The following is a 10,906-nucleotide window of genomic DNA, read 5'->3' as shown; positions in this document are numbered from 1 at the left end:
CAGAGCAAAAGGAAAAACAGACCACTGGGGTATTAGGGCTGGGAAAAGTTTATAGATACCTCATATATAGTTACGTAGATAGGCCAGCGGCCAGAGGAAGTTACTACTTTCTCTAGAGCCTCAACCTGGAATTTTCTCTTCTGCTTTTCTCCTCCACTGTTACCACTTCCCCCAGTTCTTTATTTCACACCTCATTCTCAAGTAATGGTAGATGGGCAGTGGCAAAAATACCCTCCCAGCCCCATCTCTATTTCACCCTTTCAATGAGCATTTATAAGTACTATGTGCTAGGTACTGTGCTAAGCCTAAGGGAATGCAAATACAAGAAAAAAGACAATCCCTATCCTCAAATAGCTTACATTGTTTAAAAAAATTATTTTTAATTTATGGGATAAATCAAGCATTTCCACAACATAGTCCAATAAAAAGGATGATTGCAAGAAACAGGAAATAACTGCAACTCATTAACCACACAATCATAATATTAACACAAATAACTAAACACAAATATCTTCAAGGCAAGATAAGCTAAACTTATGTAGAAATGTAGAAAAACGAGAAATAAATGTTGAAGGATGGTGACACAAATTAAAGTAGAAATGAGAATGTAATAGCTATAAATAGCTGCAATGTTAAGTATTATTAGGCTGTTTTTCTGAAAGAATTTGGTTTAGGTATTTAAAATAGCAACAATCTTTAAGTATTTATTTTTTTCTTTCACTTTTAAAATATATGTAAATGATAGTGCTCATGAATAAACCTCCTCATTCCTCGTCCTTAAAATGTCAGGTGGAATCTTCAGGCTTATAATTCTTGCTAAATTTCCCTGGAAAGAAAGGAGTACCTAACCAAAACTCAGCAAAGTGCCCAGTAACACTAGATTTGAAACTCAACTTCAAACTTATTGTTACTATGGATTAGCATTGCTGCTAGAAAAAACCCAGAATCCTATTCCACATATTAATCAATAGTTATATTAATATAGGAAAAAAGCCTATTCTTTTTAAAAGTTGTATTTCTTACAGGCACTGGGTATAGAAATCCATCTTGCCCTACTAGAAACTCAGAGTGGGGAATGGGTAGGGTATAAGAGAGAGCAGATTAGGGGAAGGGGTATTTAGTAGGATCGCTATTTGGGGGTGGGAGGTAGGGGAAAGACAGGGAGAAAATTTGTAACTCAAAATCTTGTGGAAATGAATGTTGAAAACTAAAAATAAACAAATCTTAAAAAAATTTAAAAAGTTATATTTCTAATAAAACAGCTACTTACCTGAAAACCATAACTCAAAATCCATCCAATCTTTTTACTACACTTATAATCACAGTAATTCATTAGTTCTTCAAACTGTTTAAATCTTTCAGTTATCAAGAGTTTGTTTCACCAACTGTTGTATGAATGAGATCTCTGGGTATCAGAAAGGTTCATTTATTAACTGAAACCAAATACCTGACCTATATACCAACTGGCTGTGTAGTGAATATTCCAGTCCCCATTTGTGGGGGCTGGGGGTGGCATGAGGAGGGGTGCAGACCTACAATTTCATTGGTTTAGGAAATTCTACCAATAACAGTACAAATAGGGAACTATTCTGCAACTTATACTCTTAAAAGACCTGCCTGGAGCATTGAGAGATTAAGTGACTTACCCAGGGTCACACAGTCAGTATGTGTCAGAGGCAGGTTTTTCACTTTCTGGATTTGAGTATAGCTCTCTATTATTCTACTCTCCCCCTCTGCCCCCCTCCCACCTCCCAGAAGTAGTGAGGTGGTATAGTGGATAGAACACCAGGTCTGGAGTCAGAAATACCTAAGTTAAAATCCAGCCTCAGATACTTACTGGCTGCATGAATCTGGGCAAGTCACTTAATTGTGTTTACCTCACTTTCCTTATCTGTAATATGAGCTGGAGAAGGACAAGGCAAACCAATCTAGTATGTTTGCTAAGAAAATCTCAAATGGAGAGTCTCCCCATGGAGAATGGGACACAACTGAATGACAGCAAAATATACACACACGTACATAATGTTTAGAAATATAGATAAATACATCAAACTAAACGTAAGGTAAACTTTTGAGAAGCTACTAGTGGGGGAGAAATCAGGAAAAGATTTGTGAGGGTGTTGCTTGAGCAGAGTTTTGAAGGAAGCGAGATTCTAAGAGCCAGAGATGAGATGGGAGTTCATTCTCAGCAAGAGGGACATCCAGTGCAAGACATAAAGATGGAAGATACAATTTTGTCTATAGGAAACAGGAAGAAGTTCAGTTTGGATGAACCAAAGTGCAAGAATGGGACAAATGTCTAATAAGGCTGAGAAGTGCTTTTAAAAGCTAAAGAGAGAGCTTATATTTGATCCTAGAGGAAATAGAGGCACTAGAGGATCTTGAGTAAGGGACATATTTACATGGACATACTTAAACTTTTTTTTTTGAGGAGGGAAGGCAAGGCAATTGGGGTTAAATGACTTGTCCAAGGTCACACAGCTAGTTAAGTGTCAAGTGTCTGAGCCTGGATTTTAATTCAGGTCCATCCTGATTCCAGGGCTGGTGCTCTATTCACTGTGCCACCTAGCTGCCCCCATAATTAAACTTCAAGAAAATAATTTGGCAGCTATTTGAAAGATACATTAAAGAGGGGAAGCCTCTCTTGAAGCAAGGACAATGAAGGGGCTGTTTTGGTAGTCTAGTTAAGTGGTGTTGAAGGCCTGAACTAAAGTGTAGCCATGTGAGTAGAGAGAAGGGACAGATACAAGAGATACAGCAAGATTTAGCAATTGACCAACACACAAGAGACTAAAAAATCAAGGATAATGTTGAGTTTGGAAACCTAGGAGACTAGATGGAATTAAGAGAACATTAATTGCTTTGGAGAAAGCAGTTCAATTGAATGATGAGATAGATAACAATGCAACAAGTTTAGAAGAGAATGAGAGGAGAGAAAATGAATATACAAAGTGTAGGTGTTTTTTTCTAGGATATTGGCTAAAAAGAGAAAGAGAAGTATTGTTCAATAGTTAACAGTGATAGTAAGATCCAGTGAGGATTTCTAAAAGATATTAAACTTGAATGTATTTGTAGGAAACAAAATAAAAATCAGTAGATAGTGAGATTGAAGATTAGAGAGCAAAGGAAGATGATTGTGGGGAAAAAAGCTGAAGAAGGGAGGAAGGGATAGTAGGTACATATAGAGTAATTGGCCTTGTTGAGGAGAAGGGCAACCTCTTTAGGAGTAACTTTATTTTAGTAAAGGAGGAAATAGTAAAGGATGCTATTGAAGTGTTGTGAGATGGGGAGGAGGGGAGAAAAGGAAGCTTGTGGTGAATGACCTCAATTTTCTAAGTGTGAAGCATGGTCCTAAGCTGATAGGGGTATCACAGGATGCTTAGAGAGACAAGGTTTGAAATACTTTATGTGGAGATTGGGATAGGGAATCAGTTGGGGAGTAGTAAAAGGACTGCCTTGTTTAGTAAGAGGCTCAGCTAAGATAAAAGTTTGTGGAGGACCCAGCAGTACAAAAGGAAACTTGCTATTCACTAAAATAAGTTCCTGGATAAATTCTCTGAAAATAAAATTGACGACAACCATTACAAAGATACTATAATCATCTTGCCATTTTGAGCTTCTATTTGCTTTCCTTAGCTTTTTTTTTTTTTTAAGCAATTGGGGTTAAATAACTTGCTCAATGTTACACAGCCAGGTGTTTCTGGGTGGGTGCTAAGTGTCTGAGCCTGGGATTCGATACGATCCCTTTCCTTAGCTTTTTTAAAGTATCTTGACATTTTTCTTATTTTTAAGAGAGGTCTTTTTAAAAAGTTATATAAATAAGCATTTATGAAATATTATCATTGCAGCAATTGTGTTTTCCCCAATTTGGTACTAGCTGTGTTGATAAATAATATCATTTGGGGGAGGCTAGATCCCTGGAGTCAGGAGGATCTGAGTTCAAATCTGACCTCAGACACTTAACACTTACTAGCCGTGTGACCTTGGACAAGTCACTTAACCCCAATTGCCCTGCCTTCCCCCCTCTAAAAAGCAATAATAATAATAATAATAATAATAATAATAATAATAATAATAATATCATTTGAAAACACAGATTTCCTTATGCTATTTTGGAGAAAAAGAACAAAAACATTTTTTAAATTCAAGAACTTAAAAACATAGGCCAAACCTAACAGGGATCACTAACTTTTGCCACATAGCTTATTTAAAAAACCCCAACTATATAGAAATTAAAATGTGATAACTTTTCTTTAATTTTAAAAATAAGCTTTTACTGTTTTTATATAATTATGGTTTTCCCCAGCATCCCTCCTGTTTCCCCTCTCAGAAAACTATCCCATATAATAAATAGTGTTTTTTAAGGACAAAAAAGGGGAAAAATCAGCAGACACAATCAATACATTGAAAAAGTACAAAAATATGTGCAATGTGCAATATCCATGGACCTTCCACAGAAAAGATAAGAGTTGGAGGTGTCCTCTCATATCTCTTCATTCAAGTCATACTTGATCCTTATAATTTTGCTACATTCACTTTTGTTTTTTTCAATTTCTGTTTTTTTCTATATTTTTCTTTCCATTTATGTTGTTGTAGTCATTATGCATATTGTTTTCTTAGCTCTGCCTATTTCATTCTGCATCAATTGCTGGGTATCTTTCCATGTTTTTCTGTATTTGAATTAATTATTTCCCCCCCCCACCCATTATTTCTTAAAGAACAGTTATATTCTATTACATTCATGCCACAATTTGTTTAGTCATTCTTCAGTCAATCAATGGGCATCTACTTTCTTTCCATTTCCAGAACAAAAAGTGTTGCTATAAGTATTTTGGTGTATATGGAGACTTTTTTCACAGCAGCAGTTTCCTTAGTGTATAAGCCCAGTAATGGCATCTCTGGATCAAAGAATATCGACATTTCATTCACTTTATTTGCATGACCCCAAATTGTTTTTCAAAATGATTGTACTAATTCACAGCTCCACCAAAAATGTATTAGTGTGCCTATCATCTCACAACCTCTCCAGCTTTGATTACTGTCATTTTTTGTTAGCTTTGCCAATTTGAAGGGTGTAAGGCAAAACCTCAGGGTTGTTTTGATTTGTATTTCTCTTATTATTAGTGATTTAGAGCATTCTTTCATGTGATTGTAAATGCTTTGCAATTCTTCTTCTGAGAACTATTTGTTCACATGTTTGGACCCCATATCTATTAGGGAATGATTATTTGTCATATATATGTGTGTATGTAGGTGTATATATATTATTTACGCATCTTGGATACCACCTCATCAGAGAAATTTGACACTAAGATTTTTTCCCCATTCATCTACTTTCTTATTCTAGCTGCATTCATTTTGTCTGTACAGAAGCTTTTTAGTTTCATGTAATCAAAGTTATCTATTTTATCTTCTGTAGTTGCCTTTGTCACTTGTTTACTTAAGAACATATCTCCTACCCATAGCTGTGAGAGGTATATTATCTGCTTTTCTTTGAATTTTTAAAAATAATCTTTAATATTAAGGTTGCCTGTCCATTTAGAATATATTGTGGAATATGGCATAAGGTGTTGATTTAAGCCTGATTTTTGCCAGACTGCATTCCGATCTCTTTAATTTTTAAAGATTCAAGAAACAGAAAGATAATTAGAAAATACATGCACTTTGGAGGAAAATGGGCTTTATTCTGTAGTTTATTAGACTGGTAATAGATGAAACATAAAATCTTTGGGTGCAAAGGAATTCTATCCTCTTGCTTATGATGAAATATTTGTACCCCAAATAATTTTCTTCTCCCAAAAGTATTTCATCAACTTGTGTTGATGATGTTCTAAAATTATTAGAAATTATTCTCTTCATCAACAATTTTGGGAGGGAAATTCTAGATATTAGATAAGTAGTTAGTTAACACTAGGTTGAATGCTTTTGTGCTGGCATAAGGCCATATCCAATATATACTGGCTAGAGAGTGGGTCTTGGAGTCAGGAAAAATATTGGCTCTGTGACTCTGGGCAAATCATTAAACCTCTCAGTGCCTGTAGACAACTTCCTAAAATATGCTGATCTGTGTCTGTAGAGGGATTTGCCAATACCTATGAAAGGACAGGTCCAGATCTGTCACTCTCTTCCCCTTTCCCCCTCCAAAAGACATGATGAATATACTATGTGCTTAGTGCAGGGACTTTAAACCTCTTTTTTTTTTTCATTAAAATTTTGACAACTGTATTTTAATATAATTGGTTTCTTTTGTTATCTCATGTGTTTTATGTTATACATTTAAAAACATTATTCTGAGAGGGACTCCATAGGCTTCAGTAGACAAACAAAGGTATTGATGACAAAAAAAAAATGGTTAAGGACCTCAGTGGTACCATAGAAAGACCTATGCACACCATTCAATTCAATAACAAACGGTCACAATGAGTGCTACCAAAAAATATTTGTAAGACAAAAATACCTGATCTCTGGTCTTGGTGCTAGAGATTTTCTTTAGGTAAATGGATATTACTATAATTTTATGAAATACAGTAAACTACATTTTACAATAAAATGAATACACAAATTAAGGTGATTAGGTAACTCATTGTCCCAAATTTTCCAGGATGGTCTTGATTCTCCAAAAGGGGTGAGGAATCTATGGCCTTAAGGTCATATGTGGCCTCCTAGGTCCTTGGGTATGGCCTTTTGACTGAGTACAAGTTTTACAGAACAAATCCTTTTATTAAAGGGATTTGTTCTGTGAAGGTTGGATTCAGTCAAAGAATCACACTTGAGGACCTAGAGGGCCACATGTGACCTGAAGGCCACAGGTTCCCCACCCCTGTGCAGGGAAGAGAGGGGAAAATGGGGTGGAGAACCACACAAAAAAAACCATAACAGGGGCAGCTAGGTGGCTCAGTGAATAAAGCACTGGCCCTGGAGTCAGGAGAACCTGAGTTCAAATTCGACCCTTGACACACTTACTAGCCATGTGACTTTGGACAAGTCACTTAACCCCAGTTGCCCTCCAAAAAGCAAAAATTAAAAAAAGGCATTAAAAAACCTATAACACTAATAGGTTTTGAGTTAAAAAAAAACAAGGCTTTCTCACAGGCTTCCTCTTAGGAGAGTTAATCTGAAAGGAAATAATCCTTATAGTTTCCCATCTGTATTTTTGACTGCTGCAGTGGACCCTAAATGACAAAGAATTTATCTTCTCCACCCCTTGCGCCAAATTGATACCATATTCATCATATTGTGGAAACGGATGAAATATTAAGAAAGCATTTAAAAATTATCCTCGTCTGAAACCTTTTGGCTAATTTGAAAGAGAAAACTTATTATTTCTTCTTTAACCATCAATTGAAGCCTGTAGACTAATCAGAAGGAGAAATCTTGTCAGTCTTTAACTATTAATTCTGAAACAATATACTTTCTAGTACATTGGCCCTCTTTCTAATCAGCCTAGAACAGACTTTTCCCTTGAAGTAATTAGGGAAGTGACCAGTTAAAGGCTAAGGGTTCTTGTTTGATTCACCCAACCTTTTTCTCCTGAATGGATGCTGCTGATTAGATGAGGATAATTGTTGTTGTTGTTTTTCCTTTGTTCTTGAAAAGGACCTTGACTTTGAGAAGGTGATAACTGGACTTGCAAGTGAATTGGAAGTAAGTGAAGCAGTCTGTGCAAAATCACCAGCCCCACTCTCTCCTCCTGAGCCATCTGGGTTCCCACTGAACTTTCCCAAGATGGGAAAGACTTTAGCTAAAAAAGGCCAAGGTCTCCCACTGCATCCAGGGCCATCTCCAGTTGTCCTGATCTGGATCTTGCCACTGGATGAGATTAATTATGAGGAGGGAGAAACATTTTTTATATCTTCAGTTAAAGGAAGTTAGAGCAATATTTACCAGCTGGAAAGGAACATGCTTGAAGAGAGTAGTTCAAAAAGGAGCTGAATGGTTTTAGGAAAATAATTCTCCAAGGTGTGCCAGAAGTTAAATGTCTATGGCTCTGTTTGAGGAAGTAAACTGATAACTGAACTGTTTCCTAAACTCTGGACCTTTATTCAATCTTGACTATGAAATACCACTTTGACAATCTGGTTGGTGGGAGTGAAGTTGAGGCTCAGAGTTACTTTAATTTGTTTTAGTTTAATTTAATCTCTAATTAGAGATCTGGAGCATTTTTTCACATGACTATTGATTTCTACCTTAGAAAACTGCCTGTTCATATCCTTTGACCATTTATAAATTGGGGAATAATTCTTACTGCATAAATCAAGACTTTAAAACGACTTGTATTAGATATCACAGATCATGAGGGTGATTGTCAGTTTAAACATTTCTCTCTATGCAGAACAAGTGTTTGGATATAGATGAATAAAAAATTAATAAAGAAGTTGGTAATTCCAGTGACAGAAGAATTCTGAGCCCATTTAAAAACTAAGATGTCATAGAAAAACTTTATAACTAATATGTACGAGTGATCATCATCAGAAAACCCTCCTTTCCCATTGTGACCACTAAACACATATAGCATTTCAAAAAGAAAGGAAAAATATTGGCACACCAGAGGTTATCAAAGTCTGGACTAATAAAACAATGGGATAGGTTATATGCCTTAGAAATGGGTCCTGTCTTTTATTCTCAACAAAGTGTCCTTGTCACAGAAGGTTTCTTTTATTTCCATTTTCTTTTTTGTTCTCATTGTTCCCCCTCTATAATTAAAGAAGTGATATGATGATGTAATTGTTCAAGTTGAATGCTTTGAGTAACTTTAAAAGTACCATGATGCTTTGTGTCTAAGAAAAAATTTGTAATACATGCCAATTAACTCAAATTAGCACTGTATTCTTAATTTTAACTTTTTAATTGTAGTTACCTTGAGTATTTGAGATTTCCAAAGGCATTTAGAAAAACTTGAGCTTTACAATATTATTTAATTCATTAATGTGTTAAATTTATACCTTTACCTAGTTTTAAAATCAATCTTTTGTGAAGGTCCTTAGCTCATGTTTTTCTTTCTAGTAGGTTTAAAAATTCAATTTAACATAACAAGATATAGTATTTAAAACACAAAGGTTATTTTAAGAGAAAAATAACAACTTATATATTTCAGAAGGATTATCATTGAAGACCCTGCTATAAAATTGGAAAAAGAGAGCCTATAGATTAGGAAATGTTTTTCCCAAAGAGTAAACAACACACAATTTTTAAAATTAAAATACATTTTTTCAATGAACAAAAATTTATATTCTTTCACTCCCACCTCCCACCATCCCCACTGAAAAAGAAAAGAAAAAGAAAATTCTTGTAACAAATATTCATTGTCAAACAAAACAAATTGCCACATTTGCCGTGACCAAAAACCATGTCTCATTCTGTACCCTGAGTCTATCTTTTCCTTTCAGGAGGTGAGTAATATGCTTCATCATCAGTCCTCTGGAATTATAGATTGGTAGTTTTGTTGATCAGAGTTAAGGTTTTCAAAGTTTTGTCTTTACCTTGCTGTTATTGTGTAAATAATTATCCTGGTTCTGCTAACTTTACTCTGCATCAGTTCACATAAATGTTCTATTACACTTTTGTTCTATTATATCCCTTTCATTATTCCTTAAAGCATACCAGCATTTTATTACATTTGTATACTGTAATTTGTTCAGTTATTCTAACTAATGGGTATATCCATCCTTACTTTTTAGTTCTTTGCCACTACAGAAAGAACTGCTATAAATATTTTTGCACATAAGGGTCGTTTATTTCTTTCTTTGATCTTTTTGGGGTATAGGCCTAGTAGTAGTATTGATGGGTCAAAAAAGTTTATACTGTTTATTAAATTTGGGGGCATAATTTCACAATTTCAAAAATAGTCTATATGATAAATTCTACTCATTGTGTTCAGAGCTGTACATCTTTGCTTCCTTGTAAGTTTTCTTTTGTTCTCTGTAGTGCGCTTTTTACTTTGTTCTTCTTTTCCCCCTTCCCTTCTCCCCAAGAAGGCTATAATTAAGCACAGATAGATTACGTAGGTAGGTAGTTAGGTAGGTAGATAGATAGACAGACAGACAGATATACATACACATATACATATATACACATATATAGAGATATACATATACTTAGATATCTATAATCATACTCATATATAGACATATACATTCATATACAATTTGTCCTTTGTTTCTTTCTCTTCATAAGTCAGTCTTTTCATATTTTTCTAAGTCCACCAACTTATCATTTCCTACTCCACAGCAGTATTCCAGTTTTGCACTGCCTAGTTATTTTTAAATAGTCTAAAACAATATTGATTAATATGACCAGCATATAGTATAGTTTCTCTATTTTTCTCTTTTGATTAAACCTATTTAAGCTTTGAGATCATGATTACTACCCCTGCTTTTTTCCCCTAATAAATTCTACTCTTGATCTTTATTTTATATTTGTGGATATCTCTTATTTCCTATCCCTCCTGACTCCTCTATTTTACTTCTACCTGCTACCTTGCCCTCCTATTACCTAATCTACCCTGCCCTAGGATCCCTTCCTTATTCTCCCATTCCCATTAATCTAAACACTCTTCTGTTACCTCCCAACCACCACCATATCCTATTTCCTCACCCTGCCCCCCTTTTTTTTAAGGGGAGAAAGCAGGGCAATTGGGGTTAAGTGACTTGTCCAAGGTCACATGGCTAGTTTTGTGTTAAGTGTCTGAGGTTAGATTTGAACTCGGGTCCTCCTGACTCCAGGGCCAGTGCTCTATTCACTGTGCCACCTAGCTGCCCCATACTTTTAAAACTTTCTTTATTTTTTTTTATCCATGTTTTCTTTTTACAACATAGCTAATATGGAAATACATTTTGCATGGCTACCATGTATAGTATAACATATCAAGTTTCTTGCCTCCTCAGTGAGGTGGGTACAGAGAGAGGGA

Source organism: Petaurus breviceps, unplaced genomic scaffold, assembly GCF_028583685.1.
Source record: "Petaurus breviceps papuanus isolate PSGF00001 unplaced genomic scaffold, PetGlider_PUasm1.0 164, whole genome shotgun sequence".
In the NCBI taxonomy this organism is placed as follows: Eukaryota; Metazoa; Chordata; class Mammalia; order Diprotodontia; family Petauridae; genus Petaurus; species Petaurus breviceps.
Note: the sequence above shows the minus strand (reverse complement) of the source record.